Source organism: Pezoporus flaviventris, unplaced genomic scaffold (genome assembly GCF_033815535.1).
Source record: "Pezoporus flaviventris isolate CSIRO_AGI_PZ_B2104156 unplaced genomic scaffold, CSIRO_AGI_Pfla_v1 ptg000001l, whole genome shotgun sequence".
NCBI lineage: Eukaryota > Metazoa > Chordata > Aves > Psittaciformes > Psittacidae > Pezoporus > Pezoporus flaviventris.
The window spans coordinates 28,412,137-28,427,208 of NW_026892549.1; positions in this window are offsets into that span (position 1 = coordinate 28,412,137).

The window sequence follows — 15,072 nt, forward strand, 5'->3', positions numbered from 1 at the left end:
CCAGAAGACCCTTGCCTGAAGCATGGATCCAGCCACTCAGAAGTGAAAGTGGCTTTCATAAAGAGCTGGGCTGGCCACATCATGCTGCATCTGCTCCTCAGATCTGCAGCACCTGCCAGGCTGAGCTAACTTGATTATCCCCAGGATGAGATTACCCAAAGGTGATTTTTTTCTTTTCCTACTGTGACAGGTGATGGGAACTGACTCTTCACCTTTGGAGTCATGCTGATGGAATAGGGTTTTCTTCAGAAAGCTGAAGATAGTATCTATTACGCAGGAACCATAATTGTGTTTGTGTTATGCAGCTCTTCCTGGTTCAATTTCCTACATTTATATGTTGGATCACCAAGTCCCCGCTCTGAGCAGGTGCTCTCAAGTTCTGTTTGGATGTTGTGAGAGCACTGGGACAGTCATGGGGGATCTGTGACTGTAAGAGCAGCTTCTGGCTCTGTGGGGACACAGGCAGGTAGAGATGTTTGATGGGGTGGGCAGTGCCAGTCTCTTTGAAGGATAATGTCTTACGCTGGCTTTTTTTGCCTCTAACTTTGAAGCAGTGTCTGTATCAATGTTGGTAAGGATGTATCAGTATCAGAACAGCAAGACAATTTTCATTTTCAAAATGAACTTTACCTCGATTTATTGGTCACATTTAAACCAGCAGTGGCAATGCCTAGAAGAGGATCTCTGAAGGAGTTACAGGTTACGTACTATATCTAGACATGGTCCAGTTTTGTCTGCAGTTATGCAGCATGGTGGATAAGCAGCCCTGCAGTAGACAAGCTGGGGAAGTCAACAGAAGGTCATGTGCAATGCATTAGAAGAAGTAAATCTAGTGCTTACTATTGCAAAGACTGATTGCTGTCCTTTGATAAGCTTTTTCTATCATATGATGAAGCAACATGAGATGTATGGTATGTTGGGGTTAAATATGATTTTGCACTGATTTGATTTTTGTGTGGCATGCTTAATGACTGCAGAAAGGTATGGAAGACTTTGAAAAGGAAAATAGTATGATACAGATATATTTAATAAGAGATGAAGAGATATTAGCGTTTTGTAAGAGATCGATTTTATTTTCTCTAAGGAAAATGGCACAAGGAGACTTTTTTACAGTGACACAGACTATTACACCTGCTCAATAAATCAGGTAATTGGTGATCAGAGCCAAGCAGGCCCTTGAAACTGTCTTTCATTGCCCAGTGCTACTCTTGCCTCAGTACTTAATGACAGTCAAAAGCCTTGAGAGAGAGCGTAGGGGAACAAGCCACCAGGCTGGACCTGTCCCCTTTCTCCCTGAGGAAAGGGGCTGGTGGGGGAATATTTGTATTTTCTTCTTCAGAGGACGAGAATAGTTCTGTAGAGTGCCCCCTGTTCAGGACTTGCTCACAGGCAGTGTGCATGTGCCTTTTGTCAGGTGCCCTGTAGAAATAAATGCTCAGCTGTGGGAAAAGTAGTCTAATGGTAATGGGTGAGCCACAAATCCACGTGTGTAACTGCATGTGCTGTGGCCGCATCATTTTCAGTGTCTGTCAGTGGAAGTTTTGCCCCAGTTTCTTCTCTGTTTCCCTTTTAAACTGCCATTCCACAAATGACTGCATGGAAAAGCTAGATTAAAAAGTCACATAAGCTGCTTTAGCAGCCATTAGTTTAAATACACTCAAGAGAGTAAACATTCATATGCCAAATCAATTCAGTAAATGGATACAGGTCACTGCATTAAGTGGACTAACGAACACTCGTGATACCAGATACCCCCAGCAAGCACTGCAGGGACTGTTCTTTCTCCAGCACTTTGCTCTTACTAGAAACAGTCTGTTGAGGAAATTATTTGATTTTATCATTACTTTAAGTGGTTCCCTGGGTTAGAGAAGTCTCTAGGAGATTTAACATTCCTCCAGAACAGAAAGGGCAATGTTTGCTCCTAGGAAAGGAAGGTAGCCGGGGAGCTGAGAATAGCTGGGTGGGTACAGCTCCCTGTCTTGAGCTCATGTCACTATGTGAGCATGCTTCTGAAGTGAGCAACAGCCTGGAAAACTAACAGCAAGACAAGCTGTCAGTGCCTTTCCCCTCCAGAGATGCCATGGCAGGAGAGAAGGGCTTTTCTATTGGTGTACTTTGCCACTGCTGCTCAGCCAGTTGTGCTAAATAAATAAAGATAGTCACAAACAGCAGCATGGGCAATTGGGTGCCCTGCAGTCCTTTGGAGAAGTGTCTGTCTCTACTGTTAGCATGTGGATATTAGTCCCAAGTCCTTTCACCATGTGTGGTAAACCTGTCCTGGTGGGCTGTCTGAAAGGCTGCATATGTACCCTGGATTCCTGTATGCACATGCTGGATAAACAGAGGTTGTGGGCTCTGTGAATCTCCTTATGGTAATGTGAGAGAGAATCAGTAATACAGCAGGAATGTTGACTTTGCATAAAAGCAAAAATAAGAGATGCCAAGGGATTTTTTTATTTATTTATTTTTATTCCAACTGTGACATCGTCACAGCATTGAAATTGATCAGGCTGAACAGATCAAATGGCCACATATCCTTAGGCCTCTGCTGTGTGTGCTCTTGCCACTGATGCTTCCCTCAGCAACACTTATGGGATAGTAGATTGGATTCAACATTATTAATTGAGATAAATTTTGTGCATGTTATTTATGCTATTTGTGGTTGGTTATACTGAGAATGTGCCTCCCCAATGCTCCCAGCAACTGTACCCAGGCTTCTGGAAAAGACAGCCTGAAGATGCATGAGGCTGTGAGCCAGCAACAGGAACCTGGACAAGTTGCATACTCCTCAATGTGTAGATCAATTGTTTCATTACAATTAAAAGCAATATGCCATTGGTTTGATTTCAGTGTTGTCTTGAGGGGAGGATGAGGAGAACGCTAGTGTTGTATGGGTCCGTCCATATTCCTTCCATGGTAAAAAAATAAACAGAAAGGTCCAGTGGTGTGGTCAGGGGACTCTCAGTGCTGAGGACATTAGGAAGTGTCTGGGCATTGGGCAAGCCTAAAACTTTAGAGCTGTACTGAAGAAATATTTTTCTCATTGCACTCCCCTTTTTGAAGACTTTTTATGACAGGAAATATCTAAGGAAAAAAATGCTTGGTTGAGGTTTCCTTGGGCCCCACTAAGGCTGCTTCAGTGATGGGAAATGGCATAGAGCAGCCTCAGGGGTGTACTCGGTGTGCAGCTTTCCTGGGTGTAGGTGTGGGATGTGGTGATACTTATTTTGTCCCTGTGGTGAAAAGTTGCCATTTCAGTGTTCTCTGGTAACAATAACATGGGACCGAATAAAGAGAATATGAGTTGGTAAGAAAAAGAGCTTTCGTTTGCACACTAATTCTGGTCCGTGTTAACTATTTCTATGTCCCCCACAAATGAATGTGCAGGTAGTGAACTGTGATAAACCAGTAATGAGTCATTTTCCTTGGAAGCTGCAATATCAAGGAAGTACACTACAGAGCCAGCATGGAGCAGTGTGTGCCACTACACCGAAAAAACTTGAGGGCTTCCTCTGGGTTGACATGGGCATAGCTTATGGGATGTCACTGCTGTGCCTCAGTCATCACAAATGCCCTCTGCAGCCCCTCTGACTCACTTGCTACAGCAAGTGATTCCCGTCACTGTCACACGTATTGTTTTCTTTACCTGGAAAAACGCCTGCTGACTCCTCATTATTACAGGGAGTGTCCTCACTTGCATAGTAACATTAATCTTTCCTCTAATTTCAAAGATTGGGCTTTCTTTCCTCTTTTTTTTTGTTTGTTTCTCTTGTTTTGGTTTGTTTTTTGAGAGTGGAATTGCCTTCTTCAGATGCCCCTGAAGGAAATTACAGAAACTGTAGTAATGATGAAATCTGTTTGGTTTTTTTTGTTTGTTAATAATAAATAGGGAGCAAAAGCTTTGCAGCGTCCATGTGGAGTGGCATGTGATTTCATACTGTAGCTATACCCTGCAGTATCATTGCAGAGCATGAGAAGATTAAACCTGTATTTCATGAGGAAATGAGAGCATAGATAATTGCTTAACTTGCTAATGTCTTTAAAAGTACCAGTGAGAAAGCTTTAAAAATTCTGTAGAATGAAAGTAAATAGAAACACTTTATTTCAAAAGGCCTAGTTATGAAAGCCAAATGATTTCTTTTTCTAAAGCGTGTAAACTGCTTGGGGTGTTTGTTAGCCACCTATTGTAGGGGATTTGGTCTGAGTCAAAGACGATGCTGAAGTCAAGAGTTGAATATTTTTGTAAAATTGTAATACAGGGAAGCTGGAGGAACTTCTCTAAATATGTATTCTTGTCCTTCATCTTTGTATCCAACTCCTCTCTATGGTGCTGCTTCTTTCCTTGTGTCTCAGTGAGACTGGGGGTCCCTTAGGCAGTGACACTCTTGCTAAGGTCCACGAGGTGCTCAGTTTAGCTTCAGGAGGCTTGAGGTAAGTGCCTGCAGCTTATATTTCCTCCTGATATTTCCTGTGTTGATTACTGTCTTCTTGCTCCTTGGTTTTGTAGCCAGGAGTAGTTGAAAACATTTTGTTTACTCTTCTACTATAGAACTTGTCCAGAAAATAAAAGTTGGTACTTCTAAAGGAAAAACATTCTGGAAGCATGTTTGGGGGTCTTTTTTTGAGTCTGGATTTCATGCTTACAGCCAGTTTGAGCCTTCTGGTCTGCTTTGATATAGAACCTGGAACCTTACTATTGTTTGTTTCAATACATTTGTTTATTTTGCTGGGATTTCATAGCCTCTTAAACAGACGCTCACAGGATGTTTCCGTAGTGGTCATGGCAGTTCACAAGAACATTTTCTGATTTGTTGTTTTTCCTTTGACCAGCTCTGTCTATCCTTTCTTTCCAATCTGTATTTAACAGATGAGTGTGTCTCAGTAACGAACATTTGAGAATATCACAATCTGTGTGCATGGCAGTCCTCCAAGTGAAGGAGGAAAGCTCTGTGGGAAGAGCTCCCGGGTACTCATTTTACTGCTCAGCTTTAGGCATCTGTTTAATTGTTCCTAACAAGCTGAAACAAAATGGACAGGCAGGCACAACTGGATATATTTTAATTTGCATTTCTATGACATATCCCATGCCAGGGTAGGGCACTGGCAGTTATTCTGTCCATGGAGTATGAGAAAATGCCAGGCTTCCTGGAGGTGAACTTCCTTTCTCTCCATGTGATACTTTGAAAAGGGTAAAGGAAAGACATGGAAAAACTTGAAGCTTTATAAATGAAGTTTTGAGATGAAACTGTAGCTTTAAGGGTGTTGCACCTGATGCTTGTTTGCTTCAGTTTGATTGGGTCATTGGGATTCATTTGTTGTTACATTCCTCAGGCAAACTGGCTGTTGAAAAAAGCTGGTCCAGAGTAAGTGCTGTTGCAGAGGCAGAAACAGAGCATAAGAGTTAATGAGTAAGTATGTGATGTATAAATATCCAAGTTAAAACTCAGAGTGAGCTCTGGCCCTGGGTGTACCCTAGCTATAGAGCTGGCTGCAGTCAGCAGGAGACTAGGACCAGTTATGGGTGTCCCTGTTCAAATGTGGGAGACCTCTGCACTGTGGCAGCCTTCCTGAAACCCCTCCTTTGATGCTGAGGACATATTTATTCCTAAGGATATTGCCAAGCGAAAGGCAGGGTTCCCTGCAGTTGCTTTACTGAAGTCATTCCTGTTCCAGTTTTGAGCTTGTTTTAGCCCTTCTCCCCAGTGACTTATGATGATCCAGTGATGCCCTAGTTAAGGGAGGTACCAGTTTTCCTGCTGAAGGTCACACAGGGCCTACAAAGGCCATCCTGGAATGAAACAGTGCAAATGTAATTCACAAAAATGATGTGATTTTCAGTGTTAAACATGTACAAATATAGCCTGGATAAAGGATCTGCATGAGCATCGCCGGTTCCTTGTGTTTTTTTGGGATGGCTGTTTGCAAGGGTGAGCACTGTAACTAGTCTACCCATGTGTGGTAGACTAATAGCTCACGTGTCCTATGTTTACAAAAAGCTGCTGGAGCTCACTGGCGAGGTGATCTGTTTATATGCTCTGAACAGCTTAATACCTCTTATTTTTTTTTAAGTGTGGGAAGATTTCTAGCTTTTTTCTTTTTTTTTTTTAATGACTTTTCCTGCGTAGTTAACTGGAGTCAACTTGAGGTTAAAGCTAATTTAAACTGGAAGCTATATTTAGCATTTATGGTGCTAAAAGGATTATAGGAAAATAGATGCTACATAAGTGGCCATAATCTTCTCACTGTTTGTGATACTTGAGTGGCAGAGAATGGGGCGCCAATCTGAGATTAAAAATCTAATTTTAGGGATCGGACAAGAGTCACATTGAAGCAAAAAAGGTAAAGATGGATTAAATTTTCTGGACTTTATTTTTTTAATTGGGCCTTAGACCTGCTTAAAACCTTGCAATCAGAGCTTTAACCAAATCTTGTGATTCTAAATTATGTACTGTTTCCATACACCTGTTTCATAAAATGAAATGAGACACTTCAGTTACACCTCTGATGGAACAGTCAGGATATATACTTAGAGGTTGATTTTTTGACACTGCTTGAAGTTTGACAAGCCACCTCTGGGCCATTATTTTTGATTGCTGGAGGCAGGACTTAATCAATTCCTCTTCTGTGTCATTTTCAACATGACACTGACAAGAAAGCCCGGCCTGGGATGTGAGAGAGCAATGCAGATTGCAGGTCTTCAGCTCCAGTTCTACCACTTGGTCACAGTGCAATCACCTTGCCTGAAAAGACCCAGTTCATTTCTTTTCCACCACCTGGAGAAAAAAAATTAACAAAAAAAGAAGAAATAGATGTGTGAACAATGTGAACAGTGATGCTGTTTGCAGTCCTGGCCTTGTGGCTCTGTCATGAGGTGGGTTACTTCTGAAAAGAGACACAAATTTTAGGCTGGGAAAGTCCCATCACTGCATTGTAAATGAACGACCTTCTCTGAATTGTCAGTGCAACTGAGAAAGGACTAGCTGCTAACACATAAACACTGCAGGGCCACGGTGACTTGATGAGAGGTAATGCGTGTCACTGGCTTACTGGTGTTTGCTTACAGTAACTGGGAATTATTGCACCTTCTTTCTGTAATATTCAGTGGCTGCCAGCAGGAGGACAGATGGATCTTGCATTCTCAGTGTGACCAAAATGTGTGCAAAATCAGCATCTGGAAAGTATCTGAACTGGGCTCCCTTTTATTCCTGCTTGTCTGTAGGCTTTAAAATAACAATTAAACCCTCTTAATGGGATTTGTGTACCATATGGCACCTTTGCCACAGGATAATGATTCTTTCTTGTTGCTATCCTGTCATTTGTCTGCATCTACAGATAGTTTTCAGCCACAAAGAACAACATGCACCATTTAAAGACACCCAAGGAGAGCTCACCACCTCTTTGGAAAATTCTTTATTTATATGTCTGCTCTGAGGCATAGCATTCTCTTGTGCTGGTGAGTCAATAGAATAGGCTTCAGTGGTGCTGTGGTTTACCCCCAGTCATCAACTGAGCACTACCCGGTCTCTCGCTCACTTCCTCCCTTGTCTGGACAGGGGAAGAGAATTGGAAGAGCAAAAGTGAGAACTCATGGGTTCAGATAAGGCAGTTTAATGGGTAAAGCAGAAGCCACATGCACAAGCAAAGCCAAACAAGGAATTAATTCACTACTTCCCATTGGCAGGCAGGTGTTCAGCCATTCCCAGGACAGCAGGGCTCCATCACACATAACGGCTACTCAGAAGACAAATGTCATCACTCCAAACGTCCCCTCATTAGTCCTTATCCCCCCAGCTTTACATGCTGAGCATGATGCTGTGTGATCTGGGATATCCCTTGGGTCAGCTGAGGTCAGCTGTCCCGGCTCTGTCTCCTTCCAGCTCTTGTGCACCCACAACCTACTGGCTGGTGGGGTTGGGTGAGAAGCAGAAAAGGCCTTGACTCTGTGTAAGCCCTGCTCAGCAGTAACAAAAACATCCCTGTGTTAGCAACCCTGTTTTCGGCACAAAGCTACCCCAGCTAAAACCAGCACAAGTGGCAAGCTCAGGCCTCTGAAATGTTATAGCAAAAAGAAATTAATAAATTTTCAATGCAGGATCTAAACATAGACTACTGGGTAATATGGTGCTGACGTTTCAGCTCCTGAGTTCCTTTGTTTTGCTTATGATACTTTCATTTCTGCTGGTAATGAGTTCTCAGAACAACCACAAAATGACACCATTATTTGGTCAATATAAGATACACTAAGGTATTGCTTGTCCTACTGATGTTCGCAATGCTTGCTTTTCCTTTCATTTCAGCCTAATCCTATTTCAAAGCATTGAGTTCGGTCAGCAGTAGTTACACAGCTGTTTGCTGGTAGATGGAAGCTTTAATTACGGGCAAGGCCATGGGATTAACATTTCTAATTTCAGCTGCTGATTGGGTTTTCACTGAAGTAAAGTCTCTTGTGTTTTTCCACTGATGTTCCTGGTCTAAACTCATTGCTGCTTCATGTGTTGCATTTACAAGTATGACTGCTATATACCTTTGATTTTTAATGCCACTTATAGGTGATAGTGACAGAGGTGCTGGTACCTGCTTAGACAGATGGGGTGCATTAGATAGATGGGGAGGACAAAATGTATGTGTCTGCAATGCCTTCCAGTGTGCAGTTTCCTCTGGAGGACCCTGCCTCTGAGTGAGCAGAGGGACCATAAAAGACCTGATGTGTCCTAACTTTTTAAACAAGTGAAGTTGTCTGCTGCGGCTCCCTTCAGCAAGCACACTGGGATCAGATCTGACCACATCTGTGGTATGCTCCACTTTCTAAATGCTCTGTGGGTGAGTTTGAAGAAAACAGTGGAACATTTCAAAATAGTTTTGGGCTGCATGTAAAGGAAAGCTTTGTTAGCTTCACAAGGGGTGAGCACTCTGCTATTCAAGAGCAGGAAGTTAGACTCAGTATGCTTTAGTCCCATCCCAGGCACCCTATTGCTTTTTTATTTTTTTAAATTTTGTTGTTTATCTGGCAAAATAGAGTTGCTAATGGCCACCCTACTGCTGTGGCAATTGCTCATTCCTACCTTCGAAATAGATCACAATCTCTCAACCACCTGCTATCAAAATCCTAGCTGATTGTTAGGGCTGACTGCCTGCATCAGAATGGGATATAAGGGTGGCAGAAAGTGGAGCTCACAGACAAGCAATTTTGCTCAGCTGACAGGGTTTCTTATTGTCTTGCTTACTTTCATGTAGCCTGGAAGTCCCTGCATTCACTCAGTTGCTCCCAGGGGGACACCAGGTTAAAACCTCATTCCAAGTGAGTACTTTTTCTTCCCTCTTTGTATACTTCTGCTCCAGTAGCCTGTGAAAGGAATTAAAAACATACTTGGGGTAATACAAGATAAAGGAACAGCTTCAGGGACTGTGAGATCATTTAGTCTGACCTCCCATGTATGGCAGGCTAATGTGTTGTAAGTTCCTGTGGGATGCCTATCGCTACACATAGCTGTTTCTGGGACTGCAACATAGCTGCATCTGTTAGAACAAGAAAGGTGTAGGTAAAAAGATTTATTCCTGTTGAGAAGGAGCAATGGTTCACCCACCTGATGCCTCTCTCTGGTTATCTGAAGCATGTCAGAATCTGGAGCGCTTTCCCTCTATCACCCCTTCTCCCTGACCATGAGGGCGGTGTGGCTCCACAGTGCTAACTCTGCATCCTTGCTAGCCATAATGCCCGTAGCATCATTTGAGCCTTCATGGAAAGATCACAAGCATGTTGAGTACAGTGTAGGCAGTCCTGTTCCACTAAGGGCTGAGGAAATTATGGTATGCACTGTGCATACCTTAAGGGAACTAGGGGTTCACAGCTTACAGAACTAGGAAGGACAACCATAATCATGTAGCCTGAAAGTAGGCTAAGGGGGTATCTTCAGAGCTATCTGTCATTGTCTAAAAGGCTACAAGTCATGGTGGTTTCAGTAGTTCCCCTGATGAGCTGTTCCTGTCTTTCATTACTGCTAGGAAATTTTCCCTTATTTCAAGGTTTTATCTAGTTTAAACTTTTATTCACTGGATCTTTGTCAGCCAGATTGGAAAGCTCGTCACGTGTATCTTCCCAAAGTGCAATTACCTACACAGTGTGATGAAGGTACATCTATGTTTTCTCTTCAGTGAGCTGAATATGATGAGCTCCTTACCCGTCATGTCAGAAGGCTTGGGTTAGGGTTTTGGTGTTTTTTGTTAAAGCCAGAGAACCCATTTGTGACACTCACTTGAGCTCTGTCCAGTATCTTCAAATCCTCTTTCAAATGAAGACAGCAGGACAGGACTCGGTGACCTAGCAGGGGTTTTGACGGTGCAGCCCAGAGATGCTGGAATCCTTCATTATTTCTGCTTCATAATATTTTTTTTTTCTTTTTCCCCTACATTCAAGAATCTCATTAGTCCTTTTTGCTACAGCATCGCCTAGACAGCTTACATTGAGGCGATTATCTATAATGACCCCTAAATCCTTTTCTGAGCTCTGTTTTTCAAAGCAAAGTCTTCCATTGTGTAAATGTAAGTGACTGCCATTCTTGGATTTCAAACACTTGGTCTTACCAAAATACATTTTGTCAGATTGCATCTATTTACCCAGGTGTCTCAGGTCATCCTGTAATGATAACCCGTCTATCTCAGTTAACAGTCTACAGAATTTTATGTCACCTAAATATGTGATTATAGCACAGAGAAGCAAAAAAAAAAAAAAATGGATCGAGAAAAAGTCTCTGTCTTAAAAATGTCCCTGTTTGGTGGTATGTGCCTACCAATTGTATTTTAAGATCTGTTAGTAGCCTAGGTTTTAGTCCGTAGAATGTTATGTGCTAATTCCATAGGAGGTGTAATTTGTTATATTTTACTCATCCATGCTAAAATCTTGGACAAAATCAGGCATTCATTAGCCTTTGCGTTTTTTTTTTCTTGCAAGAAAGCATCATAATTCAAATTCCTTCCTTTCTAGTTAAGTCAAATCAATCCTAAATTGCTTGTTCTCATTTTCTACCCCTTCAGCTGGCAAAACTTTGTGGTTTTTTTTTTCTACAAAGGGTATAGCATCAATAGGGAAATGGAAGAGTTTTGCCTGGTGGTTCTCCTGGGCAAGAGAAGATGTGTGACTGACATCAGGTGAAGGACAGATGGATTTGAATCCCTCCATTCCCAGACAAGTGCTGGTGCATAAAAGCTTATCTTTTAGTTATAACAGTGATTTCTTGCTCATTGTATGAAAAGATAGGCTTTGAATTGCCTAGTCCAAGTTTTTGAATCCTTGCTGAAACAACAAGCTGTAGGGAATTGGTTCAATGTGGTGCTAAAGGCAAGCAGTCAGGATACGAAAAAGACCCCCTCCTCTTTTCAGAGGATCCTATGTTTAGGGGATCCTATGTGGGGATCCTATGTTTAGGGGAGAGCTTATGTACCAAACTTCGGCTTGGGGAGTACTCTGCAGGAGCTGTATATATTGTATGTCTGTGCCAAGTATCTCAGTATGTAGTCTCTTTGTAGATAAAAGGCTAACTCACTAAATCAGCCTACTCTCTTGTCTCCATTAAGATTTTTCTTCGTTAGCTATTTCAAGAAAGTTGAAAGCTTTCCAGTGTAGGAAATGCAGCATTTAATTCGTACATCAGAGGTGCTATTCAGTGTGATATCTAGGACATGCTGCCACTCAATGCCATTGCTGGGACAGAAGCATAATTACAAAGTGCCAATCAGCTTTGAGGTTTCAGTGAGTCTGGTTCAGTAGTGAAAGAGCTGACAGATATTGCCATCAAAGCAGTAGTTTTGTCTCCCCTTTGTTTAACGGCACTTTCCCTGCCCCATCTGTACTTAATAACGTCTTTAAGCTTCTGCATGTACAGCTTCTTTTCAGCAAAACCTCTCATCTAATGTGATACAATTTGTTTGCAAAACTGCCTGTGTTTGAATGTTGGGTCAGCTTGTGGAGAACGAAATTAAGCACCTCCTTGTGTAGTTCAGTGGAACAAACCTTGGGCAGTGGACACAAATCATTAAAAACCATGATGAGGAAAAAATCTCTTACCTCACCGTTCACCAAGAAAATTCAGTGACTTCTCCAGCAATTACAGCTTCCAGCTATTGTCTGCCAAAATGCAGTTTGTTTTCCCTGTCAAGATCTAAAGCGCATTGAAAATTTAGCAGTCTTGCCATTAAGACTTGATAGTTTGCTCTTTGCTTCCAATTGCATAATTTTCTTTGCTGTTTTCCATATGAAAGTGAACTGATGCTGTCACCATTTCAGTCCTTTCTTTTCAAGTAAGGTTTGTAGGCCCCAGATATTTGTCTTCCTACAGTCACACTCTTGTACTTCCAGTTAGAAATAGTTATTTTTAAAACTTGACTTATGATAGCCCTATATAAAGATGTTAGACTGTGCTTTATAAATACACAGTTATTTTTCAGATTCCTAAGAACAAATTGTTATTAAAAGGAAGCACATTTTCTACCATTAGAGGCTTAATGAATGAAGTATTGTGCTCTGAAGCATATTTCTGAAAACAGTGTTTGATTAGTTTACATTAATTTTGAACCTGGGCTAATTAAAACCAGATTTCTTTTAGAGCAGGTAGTTGAATCTGCATCCGAAATACTTCTTAACATGAAATCAACATTTAGGTGAAAACTCTTAGTTGTAGTAACTATTACTGTGGGCCCATCCCAAGGCAGCAGTTCAGTTCCCTTTGTCTCACCTCTCTGGCATTGTTCAGGGGACTCATCTCTAACCAGCGTGCAGGGGGCTGAGCCCTGAGCTTGTCTACTGCTCAGATGAACAAAATCTCTAGCCCAGCACAGCACCTAGCTCTAGCCCTAGCTCTCCTTTTCTGACAGATCAATGATTTGATGTGGCATTCTGAACAAATCCTGCTTTGGAAAACTTCATACATTGCTAATGCAGGAAAAAATCCTGCCTGTGGAAATCCAAGGGTCTTAAAGTGTTAAAAAAGAATTAAGTCTTGCATACACAATTTTGATTGTATTCATGATCATTCAAACTTGCATCTTACTGAGATCTTGGAGTTGTTGTGTTTTCTGTTGCTGTTATTATTGGATCCTTTTGTCTTTTAATAAAATGCAAGAGATTACCTTACACTAGCAAATTTCCAAGCAGCACCTAAGCCAGATGTGTGGGCATGTGTGTTCACATTTAAAAATTCTTATTATTTTACATAATCTTAATGCAACAGGTCCATCTTCCCTTTTTCTCTGCAGAAAGTGGAATGCCTGTTTTCATAGCACCTTCTGTCTGCCGTGTTAGCCTGTCCAGGGTAGCTCGTACAGACCATAGACTGTAATTCTCTGATGAATAATCTCTAAGTGTGAGTATGCGTACAAGGCAGATGGTACAAAATAGTTTTGCATTTTAACTTCAAAATGCAAACTCACAGTATCGTAGGCTGAGGTGTGAGTCTGCACTTAGCCACCCTTCCAAGTGAAATGCTAACACTTGCTGTCATCATATTATAAGGGCCTTACGTTACAGTTGAGTCTCTGTATCCCAACTTGGTGACCCATACCAGTCATTAGCCCTTGTGTCCATGAGTAGGAATTTGGCAATGCTTTTTTCCCTGTGGTGACAAAACCAGCTCACTTCACTGTTTTACAGTAATGTGATTCAAAGTAGTGAGATGGCAGACTAGGAGTGAATTTGCAGTGCAAATTCTTCCCCTGACCCTAATCCTAAATCAGTTTGTAGTGCCATCATCAGATGTACAAGAGATGCTGGGAAAAAATCATCAGAAAGTGTATGGAGCATATGAAGAATGTGGGCTGCAGAAAAACTCAACTCCCCTATATTGAACTGTAGGGTGTTTGTAAGTGTGGGCAGTGTGGGGAAGCTGAGTCAGCAAGACCTTAATTTGCAGCATTATTGAGGATACAGCATTTTCGTTTGGAGTTGTGGGTGTTTAATAGCCTTGAAAATAGGACTGCAAGAGATGCTGTTTAAGGTTTAAGGCATTTCTGTCTGCTGGAAGAAAACCTGAAGAAATTATGCCGATTGTGTCTAGGGTAAGGAGGAAAAATTGCCTTCGATTTCTTCTTCAGAAGTCTGTTTTTCACCAGTGCATCAAAATATTCACTGTGAGGGAAATGTGCAAAATCAGGCTTCCTGTAAAGAGGGGTAGTAGGGTGTTGTGGTAGTATTGGATATAATACTGCAGATCATTGTGTGTTAAGAGTGATTAGATACTGTATCAACTAAGGAGAGGCATGCTTTCCTCTTCTATCTTGATCATGATCAATTATCCAAACCCTCCCCAACAAATGCTGCCATAGCTAATGTGTTGTACCCTGAAGTGCCATCTAATTATTTTTAAAAGTGGGTTGTATCTGCTCTTGTCTTTAGTGACAGGACAGGTATTAACCAGTGATGTTCAGACTGGCTGTTCTGGCTTGAGCTGAGTTGCTGAATGCATCCAAAGGTTATACTTTTCTCCTTACTTTATGGTTTTTTTTCGGGTAGTAGGTGGGGTACTACCTGTATGGGAATGTTTCCCAGTCCCTGTGTAATACCCTGGGCTGTACTTTGGTCAGGGTAATAGACAACCTGTTTATAGCCATCTGGGATTCTCCAGAGTGTGGAAACTTAATGGGGTTTTGCATAACTTACTTCAGCGTAACCACTTGAGATGTGGGAAATTTTTGTGACAGGCTTTATCAGGATGGTAGCAGATATTCATTGGCAAGCTCTGAAAAACCAGCAGTGCCAGAGGGCACCAGGCCAATGCTGTTGTGGTAAAGACTGGCTGTGCTAAGGATAACCTGTGTAATTAACTGGAAGCGTGTGTTTGGCTTCTTGGTACACTGCAGTTTGCTTTCAGACATTTTTCTGAAGTAAAGACAGCATGCATGTTGGTGCACTTGTAAGTAGTTGTCAGCCAGTTCTTAATGTGCATAAATTGCTGGTAAGAAATGGTTCTAGCTAGAAGAGGATTTATGTCTTGGTGACCACTTCCTAGAAACATTTATGTTTATTTCCATCTCTTTTTTGTTTGTCTCAATTTGAGATTATCCGCCATCCAGTAAATGAGCCAC